This window comes from Lissotriton vulgaris, chromosome 2_2, assembly GCF_964263255.1.
Source record: "Lissotriton vulgaris chromosome 2_2, aLisVul1.2, whole genome shotgun sequence".
In the NCBI taxonomy this organism is placed as follows: domain Eukaryota; kingdom Metazoa; phylum Chordata; class Amphibia; order Caudata; family Salamandridae; genus Lissotriton; species Lissotriton vulgaris.
The window spans coordinates 192,501,720-192,514,985 of record NC_141688.1 but is presented as its reverse complement, the minus strand read 5'-3'; the positions used below and the strand labels follow the sequence as shown (position 1 = coordinate 192,514,985).

At 46.6% G+C, this 13,266-nt stretch overlaps 1 protein-coding gene across 10 annotated transcripts in view; it reads left to right on the top strand.

The window, feature by feature from the left end:
* Positions 1 to 13,266, top strand: part of NAV2 (neuron navigator 2) — a 669,134-nt gene that overhangs the window by 387,420 nt on the left and 268,448 nt on the right. The gene's annotated exons all lie outside the window — the stretch shown is intronic.

Genomic DNA, 13,266 nt, shown 5'->3' with positions numbered 1-13,266 from the left:
GCCTTTGTTTTATTTGTTAGAACATTCTGCCCTCTAGAGGCAGATTGTTCTAATAGTCTTATAGCCCTTCGTAGCAGGGCTATACCGGCTATTAAAGTCCCGCTCCCTTGTTAAAGGCGGTATAGCCCGCTATGGCTATAAGGCTATAATATGAACCTTGACTGATACCCTTGTTTTGGGTCCAAAATATATTCTTGAATTAATTTGTACAGTTAATACTATAACTTATACAATTAGAATCAGACATTGTTTGGTTGCAATTACTGTTCATTATTTGTGTTCACTATTAATTGATTTGGTTATAATGTATTGATACTCAGAACTGCAGCCCATTTACCAAGCAACTCACGCTGTAGAAGATGTCCCTGTTATGGCGCTAACGCGATCTCCACTTTCACCTCAGAATCTGATCCCAGAACACTGATGAAACTGTGGATGAAATCACCAGGCTGTAATCCATGGCCAAAATCCCCACATAGAAATATTGCTCTTTGCTATCCAGACTGAGCCTGAGGGAAAATGAGGAGACTGCCCTCCCCTCCCTGGCCTGCTTCCGGTTAGGTGATGTGGCAGGTTGACCGAGCCCTTGCAGTTCCTATAGCTTGTCACTAGGTGGCACCTTCCGGTTAGAGGAGGTGTCAGTCTGACAGCTCTTGCAGTACATATACCTCCCCTCTCGGTGGGAACTACCAGTTAGAGATAGTGTCAGGCTGACTAAGCCCTTTGCAGTGCGTATGCCTCCGCACTAGGTGGCACATTCTGGTTAGAGCAGGTGTTCGGCTGATCAAGCCCTCACAGTCCATATATCTTCCCGCTATGTGTCAGCTTCCGGTTAGAGGTGTCAGGCTGGCTGAGCTGCTGCAGTCCGGCAACCCGCCCGTCCCCAACTAGGCAGCAGTACGAGCCAAGCAAAATATCTTTTTATTCAGGCTGTCAGTTTCCAAATTAAATGACTAGGAACCAAGAGGGGAAAGAAATTAAATCCTCACTGTGATAAACGTCTCTGTAAATTCTACGGACTTGAGCACGTAAAGAATAGCGCCTTTATTTGTGCCTTAGTTTAGCCTGCGTTTATATCAGACGTTGTAATGCAGGAGAGGCGAAGACACCATTGGATGTCTATAAAATATTAATATCAAATGTCACACTGCTTAGGAAGTACCACCACAGAGATTGTAACAATGTACTTTTGACTCATGTTATTAGGCTCTCCTAACACAGGGTCTGAAACAACGTGTTTATAGCAGACACATCATCTAAATATAAGGACTCTTCCAAGTCGTGTAATAATGTGTTTATAGTAGACACATCATCTAAGTAGGAAGACTCTTCTAGGTCGTGTAATAATGTGTTTATAGCAGACACATCATCTAAGTAGGAAGACTCTTCCAGGCTGTGTAATAATATGTTTATAGCAGACACATCATCTAAATAGGAAGACTTTTCCTGGTCGTGTAATAATGTGTTTATAGCAGACACATCATCTAAATAGGAAGACTCTTCCAGATCGTGTAATAATGTGTTTCTAGCAGACACATCATCTAAAGAGTAAGACGTCTTCCAGGTCGGGTAATAATGTGTTTATAGCCGAAACATAATCTAAATACGAGACTTCCAGGTGGTGTAATAAATTCCAGGTCGTATAATAATGTGTTTATAGCAGACACATCATCTAAATAGGAAGACTCTTCCAGGTCGTGTAATAATGTGTGTATAGCAGACACATCATCTAAATAGGAAGACTCTTCCAGATCGTGTAATAATGTGTTTCTAGCAGACACATCATCTAAAGAGTAAGACGTCTTCCAGGTCGTGTAATAATGTGTTTATAGCAGACACATCATCTAAGTAGGAAGACTCTTCCAGGTCGTGTAATAATGTGTTTATAGCAGACACATCATCTAAGTAGGAAGACTCTTCCAGGTCGTGTAATAATGTGTTTATAGCAGACACATCATCTAAATACGAGACTCTTCCAGGTGGTGTAATAAATTCCAGGTTGTATAATAATGTGTTTATAGCAGACACATCATCTAAATAGGAAGACTCTTCCAGGTTGTGTAATAATGTGTTTATAGCAGACACATCATCTAAGTAGGAAGACTCTTCCAGGTCGTGTAATAATGTGTTTATAGCAGACACGTCATCTAAATACGAGACTATTCCAGGTGGTGTAATAAATTCCAGGTTGTATAATAATGTGTTTATAGCAGACACATCATCTAAATAGGAAGACTCTTCCAGGTCGTGTAATAATGTGTGTATAGCAGACACATCATCTAAATAGGAAGACTCTTCCAGCTCGTGTAATAATGTGTTTATAGCAGACACATCATCTAAATAGGAAGACTCTTCCAGGTCGTGTAATAAATTCCAGTTCGTATAATAATGTGTTTATAGCAGACACATCCTCTAAATAGGAAGACTCTTCCAGGTCGTGTAATAATGTGTGTACAGCAGACACATCATCTAAATAGGAAGACTCTTCCAGGTCGTGTAATAATGTGTTTATAAGAGACACATCATCTATATAGGAAGACCTCTTCCAGGTCGTGTAAAATTCCATTCATGGAACGCTCTTTATCCTGTAAAAAGAAATGTGACAATGTGTTTTGGTCAGACATCTTGTTCTGTAGATGGGCTGTTTTGAGACAGGTTTTTTAATAATGTTTCATGAGAGGTATTTTCTCCTCTAAATGGAAAGACCTCGCAAGGGTCATGTAACAGTTTGTTTGTGGTAGGATAGTTATCGTGTACAGGCGTACCAAATGTAATGTAACAATGTGCTTTGGTCAGACATCTTGTCCTGTAGATGGGCTGTTTTGAGACAGGTTCTTTTTTAGTAATGTGTTCGTAACAGACATATTATTTTACAAATAGAAAGACATTTTGTACGTCGCATAACTTAATTTAGAGTAGGCTAGTGTTCTAATGTATTAAGAAATATGCACTAATGTAACAAGCTGCTCATGTTAGACATGTGATCCTGTACATAGGCTGCCGTGACAAAGGTCTTTTAACAATATGCTTGTAACAGCCATGTTATTCCCGAAACATAAACAAGTATTGTATATTGTGTAATAGTGTGTTCATTTCAGATAAGTTATCATCTGCATAGGAAAGTATCAGAGATCATACAAAGAGTTATTCTAAAAGAGACTTTCTTTCCTGTAATGAGGATGTATTTGGCACAGGTGATGTTATAGTATGTTGACATCACTGATGTTCTCCTACAGATAGGAATCTGCCATAGGTTAACTGTGAATGCGCTGATACAGACATGTTAGCCTGTAGACACGATTGTACCACAGGTTATATACTGAAATGTGTCTCTAATACTGAAACAGTATGACCGAAACTCTGGCCCTGTTTATATCAGACATGTTCTTCTATAGCCAGGGCTTTAAAGTGGGATGAAAAAACAGGTGGGTCGCTCAAAGTGGCGTGGTCTGTTTAAGGGTATGGCTTAAAAACACCTCAGCTGAAAACCCGTGCTTAGCATATTGTGCAGTCCGACTGGTATTTTGCTGCTTCTGTCATTGCATCCATACATATATATATATATATATATATATATATATATATATATATATTAGTTCCACAGAAAAACTCCTTCTGGACCCCAGGTGACCCGTGGAAGGTGGCGTACGTGTCGGCGGAGTAAAGCCGACTTCAATCAATTTCCAAAAGGCACAAAGTCAATGAAGTACGCTCTCAGGGCAAAAACAGGCAAACACCGAAGGTTTCTTTAGTGCTGTTTATTCCACAACGCGTTTCGCCGTGAGGACGGCTTGATCACGTGGAAAACAAAATGCAAAGCCATAGGTTATATCTATTGGTATCATAGACATAGAAATGAGACTGAACATAGTTACGTTTTTGTATAAACTCAAAGTGCATTTCATGTACTGAATATACCCCTTATGAGGACATAAGGGGTATATTCAGTACATGAAATGCACTTTGAGTTTGCTTGAAATGTAAAAATAGAAGTGCAGGTACTCTGTCCCAGAGTACCTGCTTGTTTCAGAAAAGTGCAGGTACTCTCCAATTCAAGGTGTTGCATTTCTCTTGAGAAATGCCAGTACTCTCCTTCTCAAAATAAAAAAGTGGCGGTACTCCGTACCGGACAGTACCAGCCCATTTAAGGCATGTATACAGCAACTAACATACCTACAACAAGCCAGGACTATTGGCTTTGTCAATGGTTGTTAGTTGCCTACAATAAATAAGCAACTTACAAAAAACAATTTGATGGACAGAATGTAGATCAATGTCTTACATTCACCCCAGTACAAGGATCTGGGCCTAAATCCATCGTTTTTTGCACTCCACACCACCCTGGGTTAGATAATGGCAATATGCAAATCAGCTCTGACCCTGTGCCCCATGGGAACAGTCCAGTCCGAACTACACAGCCATATCTTTCCCAGACCGGAATCAAGCATCCGAGGACCGGACCGGTTTTGAGGTAACACCTCTCATCAGCCCGGCTAGCTTGACTCCAGTGGTGTGGAGGCTCTGGGACCCACGTCTGGGCTACCCCAGTACACTCAGGGAGAAAATTACAAAAAACAATTTGATGGACAGAATGTAGATCAATGTCTTACATTCACCCCAGTACAAGGATCTGGGCCTAAATCCATCGTTTTTTTCACTCCACACCACCCTTGGTTAGATAATGGCAATATGCAAATCAGCTCTGACCCTGTGCCCCATGGGAACAGTCCAGTCCGAACTACACAGCCATATCTTTCCCAGACCGGAATCAAGCATCCGAGGACCGGACCGGTTTCGAGGTAACACCTCTCTTCAGCCCGGCTAGCTTGACTCCAGTGGTGTGGAGGCTCTGGGACCCACGTCTGGGCTACCCCAGTACACTCAGGGAGAAAATTACAAAAAACAATTTGATGGACAGAATGTAGATCAATGTCTTACATTCACCCCAGTACAAGGATCTGGGCCTAAATCCATCGTTTTTTGCACTCCACACCACCCTGGGTTAGATAATGGCAATATGCAAATCAGCTCTGACCCTGTGCCCCATGGGAACAGTCCAGTCCGAACTACACAGCCATATCTTTCCCAGACCGGAATCAAGCATCCGAGGACCGGACCGGTTTCGAGGTAACACCTCTCATCAGCCCGGCTAGCTTGACTCCAGTGGTGTGGAGGCTCTGGGACCCACGTCTGGGCTACCCCAGTACACTCAGGGAGAAAATTACAAAAAACAATTTGATGGACAGAATGTAGATCAATGTCTTACATTCACCCCAGTACAAGAATCTGGGCCTAAATCCATCGTTTTTTGCACTCCACACCACCCTTGGTTAGATAATGGCAATATGCAAATCAGCTCTGACCCTGTGCCCCATGGGAACAGTCCAGTCCGAACTACACAGCCATATCTTTCCCAGACCGGAATCAAGCATCCGAGGACCGGACCGGTTTCGAGGTAACACCTCTCTTCAGCCCGGCTAGCTTGACTCCAGTGGTGTGGAGGCTCTGGGACCCACGTCTGGGCTACCCCAGTACACTCAGGGAGAAAATTACAAAAAACAATTTGATGGACAGAATGTAGATCAATGTCTTACATTCACCCCAGTACAAGGATCTGGGCCTAAATCCATCGTTTTTTGCACTCCACACCACCGTGGGTTAGATAATGGCAATATGCAAATCAGCTCTGACCCTGTGCCCCATGGGAACAGTCCAGTCCGAACTACACAGCCATATCTTTCCCAGACCGGAATCAAGCATCCGAGGACCGGACCGGTTTCGAGGTAACACCTCTCATCAGCCCGGCTAGCTTGACTCCAGTGGTGTGGAGGCTCTGGGACCCACGTCTGGGCTACCCCAGTACACTCAGGGAGAAAATTACAAAAAACAATTTGATGGACAGAATGTAGATCAATGTCTTACATTCACCCCAGTACAAGGATCTGGGCCTAAATCCATCGTTTTTTGCACTCCACACCACCCTGGGTTAGATAATGGCAATATGCAAATCAGCTCTGACCCTGTGCCCCATGGGAACAGTCCAGTCCGAACTACACAGCCATATCTTTCCCAGACCGGAATCAAGCATCCGAGGACCGGACCGGTTTCTAGGTAACACCTCTCATCAGCCCGGCTAGCTTGACTCCAGTGGTGTGGAGGCTCTGGGACCCACGTCTGGGCTACCCCAGTACACTCAGGGAGAAAATTACAAAAACAATTTGATGGACAGAATGTAGATCAATGTCTTACATTCACCCCAGTACAAGGATCTGGGCCTAAATCCATCGTTTTTTGCACTCCACACCACCCTTGGTTAGATAATGGCAATATGCAAATCAGCTCTGACCCTGTGCCCCATGGGAACAGTCCAGTCCGAACTACACAGCCATATCTTTCCCAGACCGGAATCAAGCATCCGAGGACCGGACCGGTTTCGAGGTAACACCTCTCATCAGCCCGGCTAGCTTGACTCCAGTGGTGTGGAGGCTCTGGGACCCACGTCTGGGCTACCCCAGTACACTCAGGGAGAAAATTACAAAAAACAATTTGATGGACAGAATGTAGATCAATGTCTTACATTCACCCCAGTACAAGGATCTGGGCCTAAATCCATCGTTTTTTGCACTCCACACCACCCTGGGTTAGATAATGGCAATATGCAAATCAGCTCTGACCCTGTGCCCCATGGGAACAGTCCAGTCCGAACTACACAGCCATATCTTTCCCAGACCGGAATCAAGCACCCGAGGACCGGACCGGTTTCGAGGTAACACCTCTCATCAGCCCGGCTAGCTTGACTCCAGTGGTGTGGAGGCTCTGGGACCCACGTCTGGGCTACCCCAGTACACTCAGGGAGAAAATTACAAAAAACAATTTGATGGACAGAATGTAGATCAATGTCTTACATTCACCCCAGTACAAGGATCTGGGCCTAAATCCATCGTTTTTTTGCACTCCACACCACCCTGGGTTAGATAATGGCAATATGCAAATCAGCTCTGACCCTGTGCCCCATGGGAACAGTCCAGTCCGAACTACACAGCCATATCTTTCCCAGACCGGAATCAAGCATCCGAGGACCAGACCGGTTTCGAGGTAACACCTCTCATCAGCCCGGCTAGCTTGACTCCAGTGGTGTGGAGGCTCTGGGACCCACGTCTGGGCTACCCCAGTACACTCAGGGAGAAAATTACAAAAAACAATTTGATGGACAGAATGTAGATCAATGTCTTACATTCACCCCAGTACAAGGATCTGGGCCTAAATCCATCGTTTTTTGCACTCCACACCACCCTGGGTTAGATAATGGCAATATGCAAATCAGCTCTGACCCTGTGCCCCATGGGAACAGTCCAGTCCGAACTACACAGCCATATCTTTCCCAGACCGGAATCAAGCATCCGAGGACCGGACCGGTTTCGAGGTAACACCTCTCATCAGCCCGCCTAGCTTGACTCCAGTGGTGTGGAGGCTCTGGGACCCACGTCTGGGCTACCCCAGTACACTCAGGGAGAAAATTACAAAAAACAATTTGATGGACAGAATGTAGATCAATGTCTTACATTCACCCCAGTACAAGGATCTGGGCCTAAATCCATCGTTTTTTGCACTCCACACCACCCTGGGTTAGATAATGGCAATATGCAAATCAGCTCTGACCCTGTGCCCCATGGGAACAGTCCAGTCCGAACTACACAGCCATATCTTTCGCAGACCGGAATCAAGCACCCGAGGACCGGACCGGTTTCGAGGTAACACCTCTCATCAGCCCGGCTAGCTTGACTCCAGTGGTGTGGAGGCTCTGGGACCCACGTCTGGGCTACCCCAGTACACTCAGGGAGAAAATTACAAAAAACAATTTGATGGACAGAATGTAGATCAATGTCTTACATTCACCCCAGTACAAGGATCTGGGCCTAAATCCATCGTTTTTTGCACTCCACACCACCCTTGGTTAGATAATGGCAATATGCAAATCAGCTCTGACCCTGTGCCCCATGGGAACAGTCCAGTCCGAACTACACAGCCATATCTTTCCCAGACCGGAATCAAGCATCCGAGGACCGGACCGGTTTCGAGGTAACACCTCTCATCAGCCCGGCTAGCTTGACTCCAGTGGTGTGGAGGCTCTGGGACCCACGTCTGGGCTACCCCAGTACACTCAGGGAGAAAATTACAAAAAACAATTTGATGGACAGAATGTAGATCAATGTCTTACATTCACCCCAGTACAAGGATCTGGGCCTAAATCCATCGTTTTTTGCACTCCACACCACCCTGGGTTAGATAATGGCAATATGCAAATCAGCTCTGACCCTGTGCCCCATGGGAACAGTCCAGTCCGAACTACACAGCCATATCTTTCCCAGACCGGAATCAAGCACCCGAGGACCGGACCGGTTTCGAGGTAACACCTCTCATCAGCCCGGCTAGCTTGACTCCAGTGGTGTGGAGGCTCTGTGACCCACGTCTGGGCTACCCCAGTACACTCAGGGAGAAAATTACAAAAAACAATTTGATGGACAGAATGTAGATCAATGTCTTACATTCACCCCAGTACAAGGATCTGGGCCTAAATCCATCGTTTTTTGCACTCCACACCACCCTGGGTTAGATAATGGCAATATGCAAATCAGCTCTGACCCTGTGCCCCATGGGAACAGTCCAGTCCGAACTACACAGCCATATCTTTCCCAGACCGGAATCAAGCATCCGAGGACCAGACCGGTTTCGAGGTAACACCTCTCATCAGCCCGGCTAGCTTGACTCCAGTGGTGTGGAGGCTCTGGGACCCACGTCTGGGCTACCCCAGTACACTCAGGGAGAAAATTACAAAAAACAATTTGATGGACAGAATGTAGATCAATGTCTTACATTCACCCCAGTACAAGGATCTGGGCCTAAATCCATCGTTTTTTGCACTCCACACCACCCTGGGTTAGATAATGGCAATATGCAAATCAGCTCTGACCCTGTGCCCCATGGGAACAGTCCAGTCCGAACTACACAGCCATATCTTTCCCAGACCGGAATCAAGCATCCGAGGACCGGACCGGTTTCGAGGTAACACCTCTCATCAGCCCGCCTAGCTTGACTCCAGTGGTGTGGAGGCTCTGGGACCCACGTCTGGGCTACCCCAGTACACTCAGGGAGAAAATTACAAAAAACAATTTGATGGACAGAATGTAGATCAATGTCTTACATTCACCCCAGTACAAGGATCTGGGCCTAAATCCATCGTTTTTTGCACTCCACACCACCCTGGGTTAGATAATGGCAATATGCAAATCAGCTCTGACCCTGTGCCCCATGGGAACAGTCCAGTCCGAACTACACAGCCATATCTTTCGCAGACCGGAATCAAGCACCCGAGGACCGGACCGGTTTCGAGGTAACACCTCTCATCAGCCCGGCTAGCTTGACTCCAGTGGTGTGGAGGCTCTGGGACCCACGTCTGGGCTACCCCAGTACACTCAGGGAGAAAATTACAAAAAACAATTTGATGGACAGAATGTAGATCAATGTCTTACATTCACCCCAGTACAAGGATCTGGGCCTAAATCCATCGTTTTTTGCACTCCACACCACCCTTGGTTAGATAATGGCAATATGCAAATCAGCTCTGACCCTGTGCCCCATGGGAACAGTCCAGTCCGAACTACACAGCCATATCTTTCCCAGACCGGAATCAAGCATCCGAGGACCGGACCGGTTTCGAGGTAACACCTCTCATCAGCCCGGCTAGCTTGACTCCAGTGGTGTGGAGGCTCTGGGACCCACGTCTGGGCTACCCCAGTACACTCAGGGAGAAAATTACAAAAAACAATTTGATGGACAGAATGTAGATCAATGTCTTACATTCACCCCAGTACAAGGATCTGGGCCTAAATCCATCGTTTTTTGCACTCCACACCACCCTGGGTTAGATAATGGCAATATGCAAATCAGCTCTGACCCTGTGCCCCATGGGAACAGTCCAGTCCGAACTACACAGCCATATCTTTCCCAGACCGGAATCAAGCACCCGAGGACCGGACCGGTTTCGAGGTAACACCTCTCATCAGCCCGGCTAGCTTGACTCCAGTGGTGTGGAGGCTCTGTGACCCACGTCTGGGCTACCCCAGTACACTCAGGGAGAAAATTACAAAAAACAATTTGATGGACAGAATGTAGATCAATGTCTTACATTCACCCCAGTACAAGGATCTGGGCCTAAATCCATCGTTTTTTGCACTCCACACCACCCTGGGTTAGATAATGGCAATATGCAAATCAGCTCTGACCCTGTGCCCCATGGGAACAGTCCAGTCCGAACTACACAGCCATATCTTTCCCAGACCGGAATCAAGCATCCGAGGACCAGACCGGTTTCGAGGTAACACCTCTCATCAGCCCGGCTAGCTTGACTCCAGTGGTGTGGAGGCTCTGGGACCCACGTCTGGGCTACCCCAGTACACTCAGGGAGAAAATTACAAAAAACAATTTGATGGACAGAATGTAGATCAATGTCTTACATTCACCCCAGTACAAGGATCTGGGCCTAAATCCATCGTTTTTTGCACTCCACACCACCCTGGGTTAGATAATGGCAATATGCAAATCAGCTCTGACCCTGTGCCCCATGGGAACAGTCCAGTCCGAACTACACAGCCATATCTTTCCCAGACCGGAATCAAGCATCCGAGGACCGGACCGGTTTCGAGGTAACACCTCTCATCAGCCCGCCTAGCTTGACTCCAGTGGTGTGGAGGCTCTGGGACCCACGTCTGGGCTACCCCAGTACACTCAGGGAGAAAATTACAAAAAACAATTTGATGGACAGAATGTAGATCAATGTCTTACATTCACCCCAGTACAAGGATCTGGGCCTAAATCTATCGTTTTTTGCACTCCACACCACCCTGGGTTAGATAATGGCAATATGCAAATCAGCTCTGACCCTGTGCCCCATGGGAACAGTCCAGTCCGAACTACACAGCCATATCTTTCCCAGACCGGAATCAAGCATCCGAGGACCGGACCGGTTTCGAGGTAACACCTCTCATCAGCCCGGCTAGCTTGACTCCAGTGGTGTGGAGGCTCTGGGACCCACGTCTGGGCTACCCCAGTACACTCAGGGAGAAAATTACAAAAAACAATTTGCTGGACAGAATGTAGATCAATGTCTTACATTCACCCCAGTACATCAAATTGTTTTTTGTAATTTACAATAAATAAGCAGCAATTGTGGCTGGGTTGTATAGAATATTGAAACTGCTTCAGTTCTGTTCTGATGAGACTATGAAGGGACTATAACGAGTCCTCAAAGTTACGTCAAAGGCAGTGCAGGGTGGCGCTACTGCAGAGTTGAGATTTTGTTTTCACCCTGAGGGTGAGGGCAGAAATGGAGAGCCCGATAGGGACCAATCTCAGCACTTGCTCTTTAGAACTACTAGTGCTGAGCACCGGCAGGACCCGGCCCACTTAAAGCCCTGGCTGTAGGTATATAAACGTGCAGCTGTCAGGGGTGCCATGCTGTAGCCAGGAGGACCCACCCCTGGGTACTTCACAAGTGTTTCGACACACAAGGATTCTGTGGGGTGCACGTGGGGCAAGTCTCGGAGTTACACAACGTGTTTCTGGCTGCCCCCCATGGAGTCCTGTGGCCGTCACCCGGTCCCTAAGGCTGTCAGAGGTCCCTTGCAGACCACGAGCGGCTCTTTTGAGTCCCTGTCAGAGGGGCCCCGTGACTCTGGGCCTCACCTCTCCTGCAGGGTCCAGTGCCTAGAAAGGTTTTAGTACAGACATACATCCCTCTCCATGTGATAGGAGAGAAGCGAGAACAGACACGTGCGGCGGTGCCCCCACCGGGCAGTCTGTGTGCCAGTCGCAGAGGAGCCGGAAGGGCCCTTCATCTTACCTCTGCAGGGCCCGCGGTACTCCCGGACTGGAGGATGCTACGCTGCCCCGCACCTCGTTCCAAGACTGTCTGATTTACGTATTTGTTGAAATCAGAATGTGTATCTAGCTAGCACTGCAGACCGTGCCACGCGCACCTTCCACACGTGCCGTGCACAGTTTCTGCCCTGCTAGCGGGTCGGTGCACGTGTACTCTATATGTAAACTCTGGAGCGCCCTGCTGACGTATATTCTACGCACCGGGAGGTGTAGCCTGACTGCAGGGCTGTTGAGTAGATAATCAAAGCCCCTATGCTCTGATCTTGGCTATCCCACTAAACTGATGATTTGTGTGACCCTGGGCAACACACTTGTCTTCTTGTTCCTCCGCTGCCTTACCTGCCTGGGGGCACATAAGGCATAGACCTCTCATACTCACAGTATGCAGCTCTTCTGACCTTTACATGCGGCCCACTGGTCAACAGAAGCTCTGGGCTGCTGGTATCGTCTCAGCACTAACAATGAAAAGATGCTAAATAAAAAGGCAGACATTTATTTAAATGTTAACTTGTGTTAAAGAGAGGATGTAACTATGCTGATTTTTAAGAACATCTTTCATTTTTATAAACATCTTGCAGCAAAATAGCAAAAATATGATAGTCTCTTCAAAATAAAACAAAAAGCAGTTCATTAACACGCAGAACCTTTTCACCTTAGTTCATCAGATTATATCAGTGCCTTGAGAAGTATTATTTTAAATGTGATACTTTTTACACTTGAATTTATAAACATTAATTCTTCCCTCCACCCTGACAATAATGCCAATTGTGAACTAAAGATGCAAATCAGTTGTTATGTGCACTCTTTGGGTGACGTGCGATCCTGTTATAAATTAACAACATTATAGTTTATTAAATCAAAAAAACACAGGGAGGTTTTTTTTGGGAGGGGTGGGGGTGGGGGGGGAGTAGACCCACCCCCTGTCTCTCTGCTTCTAAGAGGCTTACCCTGTTCTCATGAGCTCACGCTCTTTATTTCTATATATGAATAGGAAATTCTAGAGTTTGATTTCTGTAACTTAGTGTTCAGTATTTGTAAAACTGAGTTTTGTGCAACAATTTATAGCTGAAATTCTTGCATATGCAAATACCTGCATGCCCCAGGCTGGAAGATTTCACAGAAACCAGTACAATTCAGAGGAGGAGGCTTTGGTGGGGAGTGGGGGGGGGGGGTTGGGGTTGGTACATTCAGAATATTTGCCCATGAATATTTCATTTTTCCGCCTGAGTGACCGTTTGGGATTCTAGGACAGTGTCCTTCGTGGGACCGATGAATTATGTAAAGTCGGGCGGGCTGCCTGTGGTTTCCGGGGGAATGGGACGGGCGGGC